The 15,395-nt window shown below is 33.0% G+C and overlaps 1 pseudogene; it reads left to right on the plus strand.

Annotated features, from left to right (window-relative positions):
* Positions 1-3,861: 3,861 nt before the first annotated feature.
* Positions 3,862-14,393, plus strand: LOC140859295 (phenylalanine ammonia-lyase-like; annotated as a pseudogene).
* The last annotated feature ends 1,002 nt before the right edge of the window (positions 14,394-15,395 follow it).

The raw sequence follows: 15,395 nt of genomic DNA on the forward strand, positions 1-15,395 counted from the left end.
TTTATATTTTTATGCATGTAAAATTCAGATTAAAAATATTTCAATCTTATTCTCCACTGTGATATTTAGAAAATAAAAATTTTGAAACACATATGCATGCACAAAATCCTGAATTCTAACATAATATCATTTCTATGTCAACAATGCATATGTCTCAAATGTTATCATTAATTTCCATCCTAATAACAAAATACTACTAAGCAAACATACTTTAGACTTGAGAAATAAAATTTAAATGGAAACCAAATCTCCACCAAATACACATAGTCTAAATATTAAGTGTAGTGTATGCAAATTTACTCTAGAATATGAAAAACAAACTCCAAAACTAATATCAAATTTTCTTTGACATTGCATCCCATTATTCTTCATTTCACCTCCAACTCCAAATTCATTTTCATCCTATAAAAATTTGACAACAAACTATTAAATTCTATTGTCAACATGTGCTATCTTATTCTTATTCAAAGAAATGAATTAAGCACTAGCTACTAATAGTAAGTCATTTTAAAGCAATACTTTTAGCATATAAAGTCATTACAAAAGTTACTTACCTTTGACTAAGATTAAAAAAATGACACCCTTGGTGGCATATTTTGAAACATCTATTGCATATGTACTCTAAACATTTAATCAAATTATTGTTGTATTCTTTGTTCAAGTTGTTGCTTCATTCATTGTTAGATAAGTTCCCTCATTCGAATCCTCTCAGTCTCTATTGAATTACATAAATTTCTAAATTCTTCTTAAGTTCTACTATTCTTTGTTGATTTATAGGATAAGAGCTTGAAGGACCCTTAATAACTCCTCCATCACAACCTTGTGCTATGAAAATACCCTGATCTTGTATCTAAAATCTTAACTAGAATCTCATCTCAACTCATTTGAGTGCCATTTGGCTGCGACTGTTGGCTAACAAGACACTTCAAGCTTTTCTGCATTACATTATTATAGATTATAAACAATAATATAAGTGTATAATATACATTCAAACATTTCCTATAATAGTGAGGATACATACATGAACATCTATAGATTTTTCATCAGCAAATTCAATATTTTCCTCTGTTTTCTGAGTATACTCATGGTATCAAATTTCAGTTGCATTTGACATTTGTCCATTATTCTTTTTCATCTTTAATGATTAAAAAATAAGTTCACTAGTAAGTATCAACAAAATTAAGTATCTTACTACAAAAAAAATGTTAATAATTAGTATAAATATAAAAGAATGTCGCATATTATATGCATACCTCTGAAATGGAATTGGTCCCTTGTATGCTAACACCTTGCACCTATAGTTTTATGAATTCATCTTACTTTTCACCTTATAATTTCAATGTTAACAAATAAGAAAATAATGAATACCTAATAAATTTTAAATAAAAAGAAATATATATGTTTCACATGCATTTATGTTAAGTTAATATTATATAACTATAATTACAATAACTATTGAAATGATTTCTCATACTTGGTATGCTTCTGAACTGAAATGCTCCACTATTCACTTTTATAAGTTTGGAGTCAAGTCTTTGGGAAGATTTGCCAATCTCTTTTCATTGGTTTGAAATTTCTTATAGTAAGTAGGGAGCTTACCTTTCCATTATCCATATTCTTGGTGTATTTCTTTTAACAAGGAGGACCACTAGAAGGGCATTAGCTTATCTTGACTTGGAGATGGATTTGAGGTGGAGGACCTTTAGGAGGGAAGGACGGAATGGAGCTTTTTCTTTCCCAATGAGCGAAATGGGTTTAGTTACCCAAAACAACAATGGGTGTCTTAGTGTATTCAACTAGCTTATTATATAACTAATTGGAGGATTATGCTAATTGGAGGATTTGTTGCTAATTAGTGGAATAGTTAAGCATATTAATAGTATAACAAAAAATTTAATGTGCTTTTTTCAATTTACTAACTTAAGAAATTTCAAAGAAAATTGGTGCCAAAGCTCCCTAAATGAGCATCAAATATTTTGGTGAGGACATAAAAATGTCCTTATTTACAATCACTACTTTTAGCAAGGATATGTAATATCCTTGCATAAAAATTATCCTATTCAGTAGGGGCATAAAAATGTCCTTGTTTAAAATCACAACTTTTGGAAAGGATGTGTAATATCCATGCTTAAATGCCCAACTTTTGGCATGGGCAACCATGGAGTCCTTGCCAAAACAAAGGCTTTGAAACATTTGGCAAGGGCTTGACCGTGCTCTTGCCATACATGGCATCTTAGGCAAAGATTTTTTTTGTTGTTGCCATAAAGTCCTCACCAATCTTAAGATTGCTTGTAGTGTTGCCCCTAGCTCTTTATGTTAGCCTGAATTGTCTTAAAGGTTGAATGTTTTGATTGCTCTCCCCAATAGGTCGACCTACATCTTGTGGCTGGAATTATAGTTAGTGAAGCATCACCAGCATTCCTTCACATAAGATTCCAAAGATCAAGATGTTTAGGGTCTACCCTAAGCTCACTTGATGACCGTGTGAGGATTGCAACATTATTGATCAATGGGTCAAATTGATTGTTGGGAGTGCCTACTCCTAGTGTAATCTCCTCATCACCATGATCTTGAAGTTTTGAGGTCTCACCATGATAGAATATTTGGCCTTGCCCCCATCATAGGCCAAACGTTTCTAAAATTCTGATCACTATAGCAACTTGACATTCCTATATTGTGAGGATTGATGAGTCAAAACATGATTGGCCTGATTCAACATATTGCACACTAGAGTGAACATTGACAATTGAAAATGACTAGAAAGCTCCACAACAAGTTGATAGACTTGCTTTAAGATTGCAGTCAATTTAGCCTTGTTCTGCTCCATGAATGGCCTTATTGTTGTGGCCATTAGGCTGGTGACCACTTTCAAAAGGTCATACCGACCCTTTGTCATGTGGATTTTGATTTGCACAACCACATCACATAGAAAAATAGACTGAAAATGAGTCATCTCCATATGGGGAGAATGGCTCTCTTGGGCAAGTACCCATGAAGGGGTAGAATCTACATGATTATCAAAGTTTTTAGTTCTTTGTAGGAGAAAATCCTAACAGCCCCAATTGAGAATATGGAGGCTCTTTGACATGAAATGATGAACTACCTAGTCATCCAACTTTAAAAACTTTCACCTTCTTCCTTAGAGTCATGATGGCAACTACACCAATTGTCCCACTAGAAATAGTATGGCGATGACTACATAATATCCCACTAAAGATACTATGATATGATTATATAATCATTGGAAATTTGGTACCATTTGTTGTAGATTGTTGCGGCAGAAAAAAAAAGAAATAAAAATAGGACATAATCAAATACGTGGATTAGACTAAGGTCTACCTTCACAAGACATGCAAAGACTTCACTATAAAAAAAAATAATTATAAGAAAAGATCACACACTCTTAACTCTCATAAATTTTTCTCTTTCAATAAAAAGCTCTCACCTCTCATCCCTTACAAATGCTCTCATAAATTTCCCCAAGAAGACATAGACCTGCCAATCCAAGATCCTCTAATGCCCCTAGATGCTTTCTGTTTCTCTCAGCCACCACCTCAAAACACTCACTGTGGACTCAGGATATTCTCCTCACTTCATGAGCCATCAGGATCTTTTATAGGGCAAAAGCCCAATCTGGATCAGAAATAGAGCTTCAAAAGGAGTCAAACACCCTTTCCAGTCGTTGGATCTTCACCACAATGCTCCCTGGCCCTTGGATTGCACAAAAATCTTCTCAAATCACATCTCAGCCATTAGATCATGTTGTGAGCCATGATTTTTGGGTTGTGGACCAGTTCGATCCATGACGCCTACATGGACATGCCTCATCTCACGGTCCACCATGGACCATGTTAGAACCCAATGAACAGAGGCTCGTCGCATGGCGCCGCATGGATGCGTGCGCATCCTGGACCGCATGCCCGCTCCTGGGCTGTGTCTGCACTGGGCCAGTGCGTGCTTGGGCCGCACGTCCTGCAGGCCTATGGGCCAACCTGTAGGCCCGCGCACTGTGGGCCCCACCATGCCATTTCTGGGCTTCTCCGCATCATGGTTTCTCCTATGGGGTTCTCCGTCTTGGATTTTTCTCTAGTGGGTCGAATTTAAGGCATCATACAATATCCTACCAGGCATGCTAGAAAGCTTTTTCATGCCTTTTCCATCTCATTTTGAGTGATCTAGGAAACTCGAGATCCTCGGAGTGCTAGGTTGGTTGAAGTAGAGAGCAGTTCACCAAGCTTAATCAGACAAAGCTTCGATGCATGCATAGGTAATGTGACCATTGTTGGACTAACCAAAAGGCTGAAGGTCAAAGAGAGGATAGAGAATAGCATATGTTGATCTAAAGATTGATTTTGATGAGTACAAAATATTTAAGTATGATACTAATGATTACGTATTCTTGAAGTAGTTAATTTATTTTATGAGAAGAATAATGAGCTTGAATATTTAAAGAAGCATGGAGAAGCTTAGAAGAACAAACCCTAAAATTAGAGAAGTATTTGAAATGTTTGGAGAAGAATTTGAAGTGTTTGGAAGCCTTATTAGTGGAGGAGTCAATCTCAAGTTAACTATGAATCAACTCTCTTCGAAAGATAGAGAGTGGATTTTTCAGCACTATTTTTGAGTCGATTGCTACTTATCTTGAGTCAACTCCTAGTCAGTATGAGTTAGCTCCTACTTAATCCGAGTCGACTCGACTGCGATGATAGTCTAATGGTTAATTTTTCTGCAAGCTTCCAACAGAAAAATCTGACTTACAATGGCTAGTTTGATCTCTCTAATAGCTAGTGCACCTCCTCTAACTAAATTTAAGTATATTTAACATAAGAAATCAATTGGAGAAGTAGATCTAAGATGGAAGAAAGGAGAAAACCTAAGCTCTTGGTGAAGATAATGAATAATCTTGAGTAAGTCAAAGAGAGAGGAATTAAGTATAATTAATTGAGTAAGCTTTCAAGAGAATATCCTTAGCAGTCATTGAAAAGCATTTCATTGATTGAAGAAGAGCAGTCAAAGCTTCAACTAGCACTCACCATCGATTTCAACTGAGCTCCAATAAGTTTTATTTTTCTTGCTCTCTTACTCATTCTTTCCAACTTCTATTATATATTTTATTCTTTTATAAGTTTCTTGGGATAGAAACTTATGAGATAGGTTTGTCCAAGTCTATAATTGGATATTGTATTAACTAAGTCTAGGCCAAGGTGACTTAGTTGAAAAGATTTTGATTGATTTTCTATGCAAAATCAACTGGATTGATTGTAAGTCTGCTAAAATAATCAGTTAAAGTGATTATGAGTTTGGTTAAAATAATTGTGACACCCTGAATTGAGAATGTGGTGGCTTGAGGAATTTACATTTGCATTTAGCATTCATTCATATATATATATGGCATAGTATTTCATTCATGATATACTTGAGCATTTAAATTTTAATTGATTAGCATTAATGAAGTATAAATTTGTTTGATATTGGAGGAAGAAATTGATTAAGAGATTGAAGGGATAATAGTGACACTGAAGTTGAATTTTGATGACTGTTTAAAATAGAATAAGCTGATATTTTGAAAGACATCTAGGTATAAATATTGATGGTGGTGTGGTGGTGAGTCAACTCCAGTTTCAGATGAGTCGACTCATCTACAGGAAAACAGTGAGATTGGGTGGGTCCCAAATATTCTAAAGTTTTGGTTTAAAAAGGATTTTTAGGAAAATAACTCAACAGCTTTGCTAGATAAAGAAAGAGCTGAAATTTTTTTTAGCAGCACCTCAGCATGGTCATTAATTGTAGGCTTTTCATGTGTGTGACAAGTGGCAAGTAGCTCCCTTAATTTATTCCCTTCCAAACCCTAGCCACTGGCTCTTCTTTTGTTGCAGTTTTGGTTTCTTAGTTAAAACAGATAGGATAGAGAGGGAGAGGAGCTGGAGAAGATCAAATTCTTAGTTAGAAATCAAGAAGAATTCAGCAAGAAAAGATGATTTTGATTAAAAAAAAAAGAAGGATTGCTGAAATTGCTGACGATGGGAAAAGAAAGAAGACTATGTTGATTTCAGCAAGGTTGTAATCATTGGTGATAAAGATTTTAATCCCTAAATTAGATCTAAACTGAATCTTGCATAATTACAATTAGATTTGATGTTTTGAGGAGTCGAATTATGAGTTTAAACTTGAATTGGAAGATGAATTGTCGCTGCTAATTTTATTGAAATCAATCTGGAATATTTTATCAAATAGGTTGGAGTTTGTGTTGGCTAAATTTGAGAGAAATTGTGGAAATAAAATATAATTGAATTGCTGAAATTCTTGAGTTTATGTTGATGTTTAGTTAACTCTAATCACGCCAAAGCAGAATAGAGCAAAAGTAAGAGTTAAAAGGGTTAAAGAATAAGCATAAAAAAAGCATACATTCTTATATTCATGTATCATGTAAGTATCATATTAATAATTGTGTGTGTCAATTTTATAGGAGAGGAAGAGGGCTCAAGGGGTGCTATGGGTGAGTCAAGCACCAAGGTAGTGCACTAGCTCTCAAGAGGTGAGTGGGTTTTCCTATCTAGCTTTGGTGTTTTCTCTGCTATATTTTGCTATGAAAGATGTCAATTCTAAAAAAAAAAATTAAATCTCTATTATTCTACAGCTTATATATATATATACAAACATGAAAATAAGAAGTGATATTTATTTAAATGTTGTTCAAGAACATGTATGTGTATGTATAACCAATTTGGACTGCATAGCATTTTTGATTTGAAAATATTTTTGTATCAGCTTATCAGTCTATGAAAATCCATTGAGCTTTCATTTGAAAAGACTATCCAAAAGAGTGATCAACCTATTAGGGGTGCCACAGTATTAGTCTTTCAAATAGCAGCACCATAAATAGTAGAAAAATAGTATAAATTTAGCATGCCAAGTGGAGCTCAACAATATCAGTGCTATGTATCAGCTGCCAATGGGAGTGGTGCCCTATGGTGTAGTTGGTAGTAGCCCAGCAGTATTTTTTTCAGCAAAATAATTTACTACATAGTTTTATTCTTGTTTAATACATAAAAATTTAGAAGCATATTAATATTGTCAGTTATTTTCTATATTAAGTATCAAAGTTGAACTATCCTATTTCTCCAATGTTAGATAGATTATCCATTCACTGAGACTTAGGTCTCATTCTCCCTCACTTCTTTTGTTATAGACATGAAGCATTTCAGCTAGGCATAAAAGTAAAGCATCAGAATCTTTATTAGCATCCATACTAGAAGGGGGTTGGTCATGTTAGCTAGAGAGAGAGAGAAGCATATTTTGGTCTTGTCAGCTAGTGCAAGGAGCATTTTGTCATGTTAGCTAGTGAGAGGAGCATTTTGGGTTATGTTGTATATTTTGGGTTTGTTCAAATCAGAGAATGATTAATGTATTATATTTTTAAACCATAAGTGTAAAGTTCTGGAATGATGAATAAAAATATGAAATTATTTTTGAGTTATGTTGATTTGACTTGAGATTTATATTTGATTTGAATTATAGCAAGATATGGTAGATGAACAAAGTTTACTAGTACCTTATGAACCACAACATAAAGTGTTAGCAAAACTCTGCTCAACTATTATATCCTTGTACGATTTAGGGAGTGGGGTGTAGTAATAATCATACTATAATCAAGAGAATTATAATAGAATTCTCAGTTAAGGAGACTTAGAGAGTGAACGTAGTTATTGGATTTAGCAACGAACTATTATAAATTATTGTATTTGTGTTGCTTGATCTAGTTCTTGTAATGTGCCTTGATTTATCATTTATTTTGCTGCGCATACTTATCTCATCCATTATACACTTTCTTAGTTTACTTTAATTGATCACGTACCTATTTTAAGACTCTAAAAATTTTTTAAAAATCTAATTCATCCTCTTAGGTTGTTGCATCTAGACAATAATTGATATCAGAGTAGATACTCTTTTAGTTTTTATAGGCTTAGCCGCCTAGAACTTAAAATCAATGGCAGCTCTTGGAATATCTTTTGACGAAGGGTACTCTCTTATAAGACCACCTCTTTTTTATGGATGTGATTATATTTATTTGAAAGCTAGAATGAAAATTTTTATTCAAGTATAATATTATAATTTATGGAATATTATAGTACATAACCTACACACACCCACTAAAATTATAAATGAAGTTCAAATTCTTAAACATGAAAATGCATCGAATAATAAAGAAAAAATTTAGCTCAATTGAATATAAATGCAATAAATATAGCGAGTGTTTGGTTGGGGGGAGTGGAGGTCTGGAATCAGAATCGGAATGGGTGACTCCCATTCCAACCATTTGGTTAGGAGGAGTCCCATTCCGATTCTGATTTCGGGGTGGAATGGGAATGGGTCAATCTATATAGAACTCAATCCCTACTCTCCTCTATAGGTTCAATTTTTTATTTCAATTTCAATTTCGATTTTGATTCCGATCATGAATCAAATACTTCGGGGGTTTTGGCCATTCCGATTTCGATTCTAAGTCATTCCGATTCTCATTCCCATTCTGATTCCAGTTATGAACCAAACACCCCCATACTTTATTCTGCTATTGCTAAAATCAATTTATAATAGAATATGTTCATGTTCTTTTGCTAAAGAAATTTGAGATATATTGAAAATAATTTATGAATATACAAATAAAATGAAAGAATCAAAATTAGTATGCAAGCACATGAATATGAAATATTTAAAATAAAATTTTTTGAATCTATTTTTGATATATTTTCAAGATTTATAAATATCATTAATGATTTGAATTTATTGAAAAAATCTTATACAAATGTTGATCTTATGAGAAAAATTATTAGATCTTTATCTAAAAGTAAAAATGACAGGTGTTCAAGAGGAAAATGATCTAAATCAACTATCTTTGGAGGAGCTCTTGAGTTTTCTCATGACTCATGAGCAAATCATAATGAATCAAAAAGAAAAGAATAGCAACAAGAGAAAAAAAATTTAGCAATCAAGTCCTCAAATCAAGAAGATAACAAAAAAATTGAAGAATCCAGTGACAAAGATAAAGATTTATCATTAATTACTCAAAAATTAGAAAACTTCTTAAAAATGAAGAAGAAGAAGAAGCAAAAAAGAAAAAAAAAGCCCTAGCTAAAGAGGACTAAGCAAGAAAAAGAAAAAGAAAGTAACTTAGAGTGACAACACAGATTTCAGCTCCAAAAAATAAGAATGAAAGATAAATAATTTATATTTTATAGCACAAAAGGGTGAGATATTAAGAATCCCACTGATTTTACTTTTGATGAATTATAAGAAGTATTTTGTGAGTTGATAAATGATTGGTGAAGGCTAGGATATAGAAATAAAGAACTTAAAAAGGAAAATCAATTTCTTGCTAAAGAAAAAGAAACATTTCAAAATGAGAAGAATATTTTGATTAAAGAAAATAATGAAATAAAAGAAGTTCATAAACTAAAATCTATAATTAATAAATTTACTTTGAGTTTTGAAAAATAATAAATGATTTTGAACGATTGAAGAGTTATTTTTAGTAAATCCAGACTTAGATTTAATCCTTTTCGAAAACAAAAATTTTTGAAAAATATATTTATCAAAGCTTTTTTTGAAAATTTTTCAATAACTTATTTCAAATGCAATAGATTAGACTTTATTTTATGATTATAATATCAAGAAATAGGCAATACCATAACTAAAAATATTTAGGTTCCAAAAGAAACTATGTCTACTAATCCCAAAAGATCCAAGAAAACTTGGGTACTTAAATTAGAAAAATAATTATTTTATAGGTATACCGAGCATCCCATGTATCAAAGAGGAGATGATACTTGGACAATAGATGCTGGAGGCATATAATGAGAGATAAATCTCAATTCATCACTCTTAAAGCTAAAGACTGAGAGATAGTAACATTTGATAGCAATGGTTAAGGGAAAGTCATTGACATTGATAATCTTAGAATTATCCCTTCTATATTTATTAAAAATGTTATGCTTGTAGATAATTTGAAACATAATTCAATCTAAATTGAAATAAAATAGATTTTTAAAAATGAATGAATTTATAAATAGGTTAGTTAATACTAAAAGTACTTAATGCTCTTGCATATTGCAATGGATTGATTTTGATGAATCTCTTTATGATACTTTTTATACTCTTTGTACTCAATACTTTGATATATGTTATCATACCATGATACTTGTGGAAGCATAATTCAACCTAAATTAGAATAAAATAGAATCTTAAAAATGAATGAATTTATAAATAGTTTAGTTAAAACTGAAAGTACTTAGTGCTCTTGCATATTGCAATAGATTGATTTTGATGCATCTTTTTGTGATACTTTTTATGCTCTTTATACTCAATACTTTGATACATATTGTAATCCTATGATATTTAATGAATTTTATCAATATTATCTTTATATCAGATTTCAACTTTACTTTTATAAAATTTCTAATATTTTTTTGAAGCCAATATGCTCTTATGCTTAGAAATATATATTTCTATGTTTTGTTACTTTAGTTTATTATAACTCTATTTGTAATAAAAAAATAAGAAAAAGAGTAAGGGGAGAAAGAATTAAAAAAAAAAGAAATTAAGTGGCACATATAAAGGGAAACATTAATTGTAAAGATAAAGGGGAAGTAATTGAAAATTTTATTGATGTATGTTATATATGTATACTTTTTAGTATTATATTGCAAGAATGCCAAATTAAAAATGAGTGAAGATTATAAAACTCATTGGTGTTAAGTTAACAACTATATCTATTTGAACTTATGATGCATAATTAGTACTTTCTTATATCAAGTCATATCCAAATTGAAATTTGCTCTGATATTCTTTGTAAAACTTGAGTTTGCTATTTGCTTGATATATCATATGCTTTAACACTTCCCACTAGTTGCTATAATATTTATCTTAATCATATTATAAATTAAATTATAACTTTTATATTTGATGTTTTTAGTGTCAATACAATTTATCTGGAATAATCCCAATTTAATGAAAAAAGAGATAAAGAGTTGGCTCAGTATATCTAAAGTGACTAAGTCTATTTTTTTTTAAGAAAATTAGCTCTAGATCCAAAGTGCTTTGACAATTCATTTTGAAAAGATTAAATGCTTTGAATTTGATCTTTTATACTTGTATCCTTAAGCTCCTCAATTACTCTAAAATTTGATTGGCACAAATAGGGTTTTCTGTAATTTTTTTAATATACTTTGAATATTAAAATATAACTTTTGATGCTGTCAAAAATAGGGAGATGTTAAATTGAATATATAGTTTAGTGCTGTATTGAGTATGTTAATCATAAAGTATGTTCTTAGTGATGTATCTATTTGCTTACTTCATATTAATTATGCATAAATCGGTATCAATCTTAGAATCACACTGTACTTTATTTTATAGATATCAAATTTTTGTCATCATAGGAAAAGATTGTTCGCCCAAAAACTTATTTTGATGAGTATAAAATATTTATTATGATACTAATGATTGTGTATTTTTGAAGTAGTTAATTTATTTTATTAGAAGCATAATAAGCTTGAACGTGTAAAGAAGTATGGAGAAGCTTAGAAGAATAAATCCTAAAGTTGGAAAGTATTTGGAGTGTTTGGAGAAGCATTTGAAGTATTTTGGAAGCCTTTATAGTGGAGGAGTCGACCCTAAGTTAACTATGAGTTGACTTTCTTAAGAACACAGAGAGTGGATTTTTGGCATTAGCCTCGAGTCGACTCCTACTCTAGATTCAAGTCTGCATGAGTCAACTTTTATTTAATCTAAGTCAACATGATTGTGATGACAGTCTAACGACTATTTTTTTTGTGAGCTTCCAAAGGATAAATTTGACTTCCAATGGCTAGTATACCTCCTTCAAACAAATTTAAATATATTTAACATATAAAATCAATTAGGAAAGTAGATCTAAGAGGAAAGAAAAGAGAAAAACCTAAGTTCTTGATGAAGGCATTAAATAATCTTAAGCAAATCAAAGAAAGAGAAATTAAGTATAATTAATTGAGTGAGCTTCTAAGAGAACATCCTTAGCAATCATTAAAAAGTCTCTCATTCATTAAAGAAAAGAAGTCAAAGCTTCAATGAGCATTCATCATCGACTTCAATCGAGCTTCAACGAGTTTTATTTTTTTTATCCTCTTACTGATTCTTTCTTACTTCTATTGTATATTTTATTTCTTTGCAAGTTTCTTGAGATAGAAATTTATAGGATAGGCTTGTCCAAACCCATAATTGGATATTGTATTGATTAAGTTTAGAGATGACTTAGTTGGAAAGATTTTAGTTGATTTTCTACGTAAAATCAACTAGCTAGATTGATTGTGAGCCCATTAAAATAATTGGTTGGAATAATTATGAGTTCAATTCAAACAATCATACTATAATCAAGAAGATTATAGAGAAAACCCAAGTAGAGAGACTTAGAAAGTGGATGTAAGTGTTGGAATTGATACTGAATCACTATAAATTATTGTATTTGTGTTGGTTGTTCTACTTCTTATGTTGTGCCTTGATTTATTATTTATTTGGCTATGCATATTTATTACTTCCACCATATACATAGTTCACTTTAATTGATCATATATTTATTTTGAGACTGTAAAAATTTTTGAAAAATCAAATTCACCCCCCCCCCCCCGCCTCCTCTCTTGGGTTGCTACATCTGGGCAATAGCATGGGTCTAGATGTTGTTGCCTAGTAAGACAACCCAAGAGGGAGAGGATAAATTGGATTTTCTAAATCTTTTTATAACATAAAATAAATATGTGCACAACCAAAGATTCACCTATAAATCCTTGTTAGAGTGTTTAAAAATAGGTTACTAGCCATTGGGAGCCAAGAACTAGCTATTGGAGGGGTTTTGAGCAATTTTATAGCTTCTAAAAAATTAGTCATTAGAATTGTCAGCTGCATTAGAGTCGACTCCAGTAGATTTAGGGTTGACTTAAGATTTCTTCCAGTCGACTCAAAGTTTCCAGGAGTCAATTCGAGCACTATTCATAGAAAACTATCTCTCCATCTTTCTTGATAGAGTCAATTCGAGCTTTTTGAAAGTCAATTTGAGGTTTGTGTCACTTAGTGCCAGCATGTTGGAGTCAAATTGAAACCTCCAGGAGTTGACTCTAAGTCTTCTTTTCTTAAATTTTCATGTTGTGGCCTCCTTGAATCTTGCTTCTTTAGATCTTCAAGATAGATAGCATGGGATTCTTTGAAATATAGTTCTAGCTTCCTAAAATCTCTTTCAAATATTTAAAAAACTTATTAGTATAAATTATATACTTAAATATTTTATTTTTCATCAAAATCAATCTTAGGGCCAATAGGTGTCTTGATCTTTTTGGATTTTCATCACCATCATACCATAATTCGAAGAAGATGGAGATGGATGAGAGTATAGTACTAAGCTATGGTAGGATTTGGTGCTGAGCTACATAGAGATGCTATACTATGGTAGAAAGCTAAATTATGCCTACCAGAATGAATGAAAAAGATAAAGGTAAAGTTAAGGTAAATAGATTGAATTGATTGTTAAAGAGTCTAGATACAGAGTACAATTCTAATATTTATATAAAGATAAGATAATTGAAGTATAACTGAGGAAAAATAACCACAGTATAGCCACTAGACCCTATAACTATCTCTATAGCTATGATCTCTAGTGGTTAAGGTTGGAAATAGGCTTGGACCGACTCGATGGGCTCCAGGCCGGCTCAACTATAAGTTAGGCTTCAAGCTAGATCCAAACAACATCAAGTTGGGTTTGGGCTTAGGTATAGAGCCCATTTCATTTTCAGGTTGGGCTCGGACCCATCATTGGCCCATACTGAGCCTGGCCCGAGCCCAAGCACAACTACAAGTTTGGGATGGCCCAACTGTAGCCACTGAAGCATGTCAGCATTGATCAATCATTTGATCTCCAAGTGAAGGAGGGGCTTGCTCTTGTTAATGGCACTATCATGAGGGTGGTGGTGAAGGCAATAGTATGCTATGATGCCAACATTTTGGTCATACTCCTGATAATCTTGTCAGCCATGTTGTGCAAGGCAATGCAAAGGAACCCAGAATTTGCCGACCCGCTGACCCACAAGCTGAAGCATCACCAGATCGAGTCACCAGCTATCATGAAGTACCTCCTGGATGGCAATGACTACATGAAGGAGGCCTAGCTTTAGCACGAAAGGGAACCATTAACAAAATTGAAGCAAGACTGCTACACTCTCTGGACCTCCCCTTAGTGGCTCGGACCACAAATCGAATTAATTCGAATGGTGATCCACTTGATCAAGCGGGATATCAACTCCGTCAATGACAAACCCTTGATCGATGTCGCTCGCAACATCGCCCTCCATGGCAGCAACTTCCAGGTGACCTGAAAGAGAGAGAGAGAGCTATGGAAGTTTCAAGAGAGAGAGGAAGGAGAGAGAAAAAGAGGAAAAGGAGGGGGTTTTGCCAGGTCTTAGGCTCGGGCCTGGGCTCAGGCCTTAAATTTTAAATATTTTTAAGCCTAAACCCGGCTCAAACCCCAAAAGAAATATTTCGAGCTAGGCTTGGGTAGGGGTGTGGCATGGCCCAGCCCCACCCATTTCCATCCCCACTAGTGGTTTTGATGCTTCACTTCCCTAGTTCCTTCCATGATCCCAATACTATAAAACCACAAATCGGGATACTTCATGCCTCTTAACTAGACCTGATCATGGGCTGGGCTTGGGCCCAGAAAATGTGAAATTTTATATAGGCTGGGCCCGAAGCCCGATTTAAAATGAATAGAGTTTTGGCCCGAGGTCCGACCGATGATCAACTCTATCTTGACCTACGATCCATGCCGATCTAATTCCAAGTCTTCAATCTACTCATTTACATTCTGGCTAACTCATTCATTTGGTCTTTTATTTCAAAGTGCAATACATTACAACCAACTCCAACCTATCTGGCAAGAGTCATGTGCCTTTCGCTTATTCGACTTCCTTGAATCTGATCCTTGTGGTGTTGGCTATCAACTGCCATCTAGATTGTTGAGATGGGGAGTAAACAATGGAACATGGCAACATAATGTTTCTCTATTTGGAACCTAGACCTAAATACATGCAAGGACCATCTTGCCAATTTAGGATTCAAAGGGATTTCACCAATCACATTACTTAGATAGTGTTTTGTGTTATCATAATCATAATCATCCAGCCTTTTCCCAGATGTTTGGGATTGGCTTGATGGATCCTCTTTTGCCAAGTATTCCTTAGTGTTTTGCGCATTTTCATTAAATGTTAATTAATTTATGGCCTTCAATATTCTAGGTTTTAGTTGGTTTATCCAAAATGAAATGTCTAGAGTTCACTTGAGGTGGGTGGACAATAATAGAAACCTTGTGTGTAGCAGAT

The sequence above is a fragment of the Elaeis guineensis genome, chromosome 7 (genome assembly GCF_000442705.2).
Source record: "Elaeis guineensis isolate ETL-2024a chromosome 7, EG11, whole genome shotgun sequence".
Classification (NCBI taxonomy): domain Eukaryota; kingdom Viridiplantae; phylum Streptophyta; class Magnoliopsida; order Arecales; family Arecaceae; genus Elaeis; species Elaeis guineensis.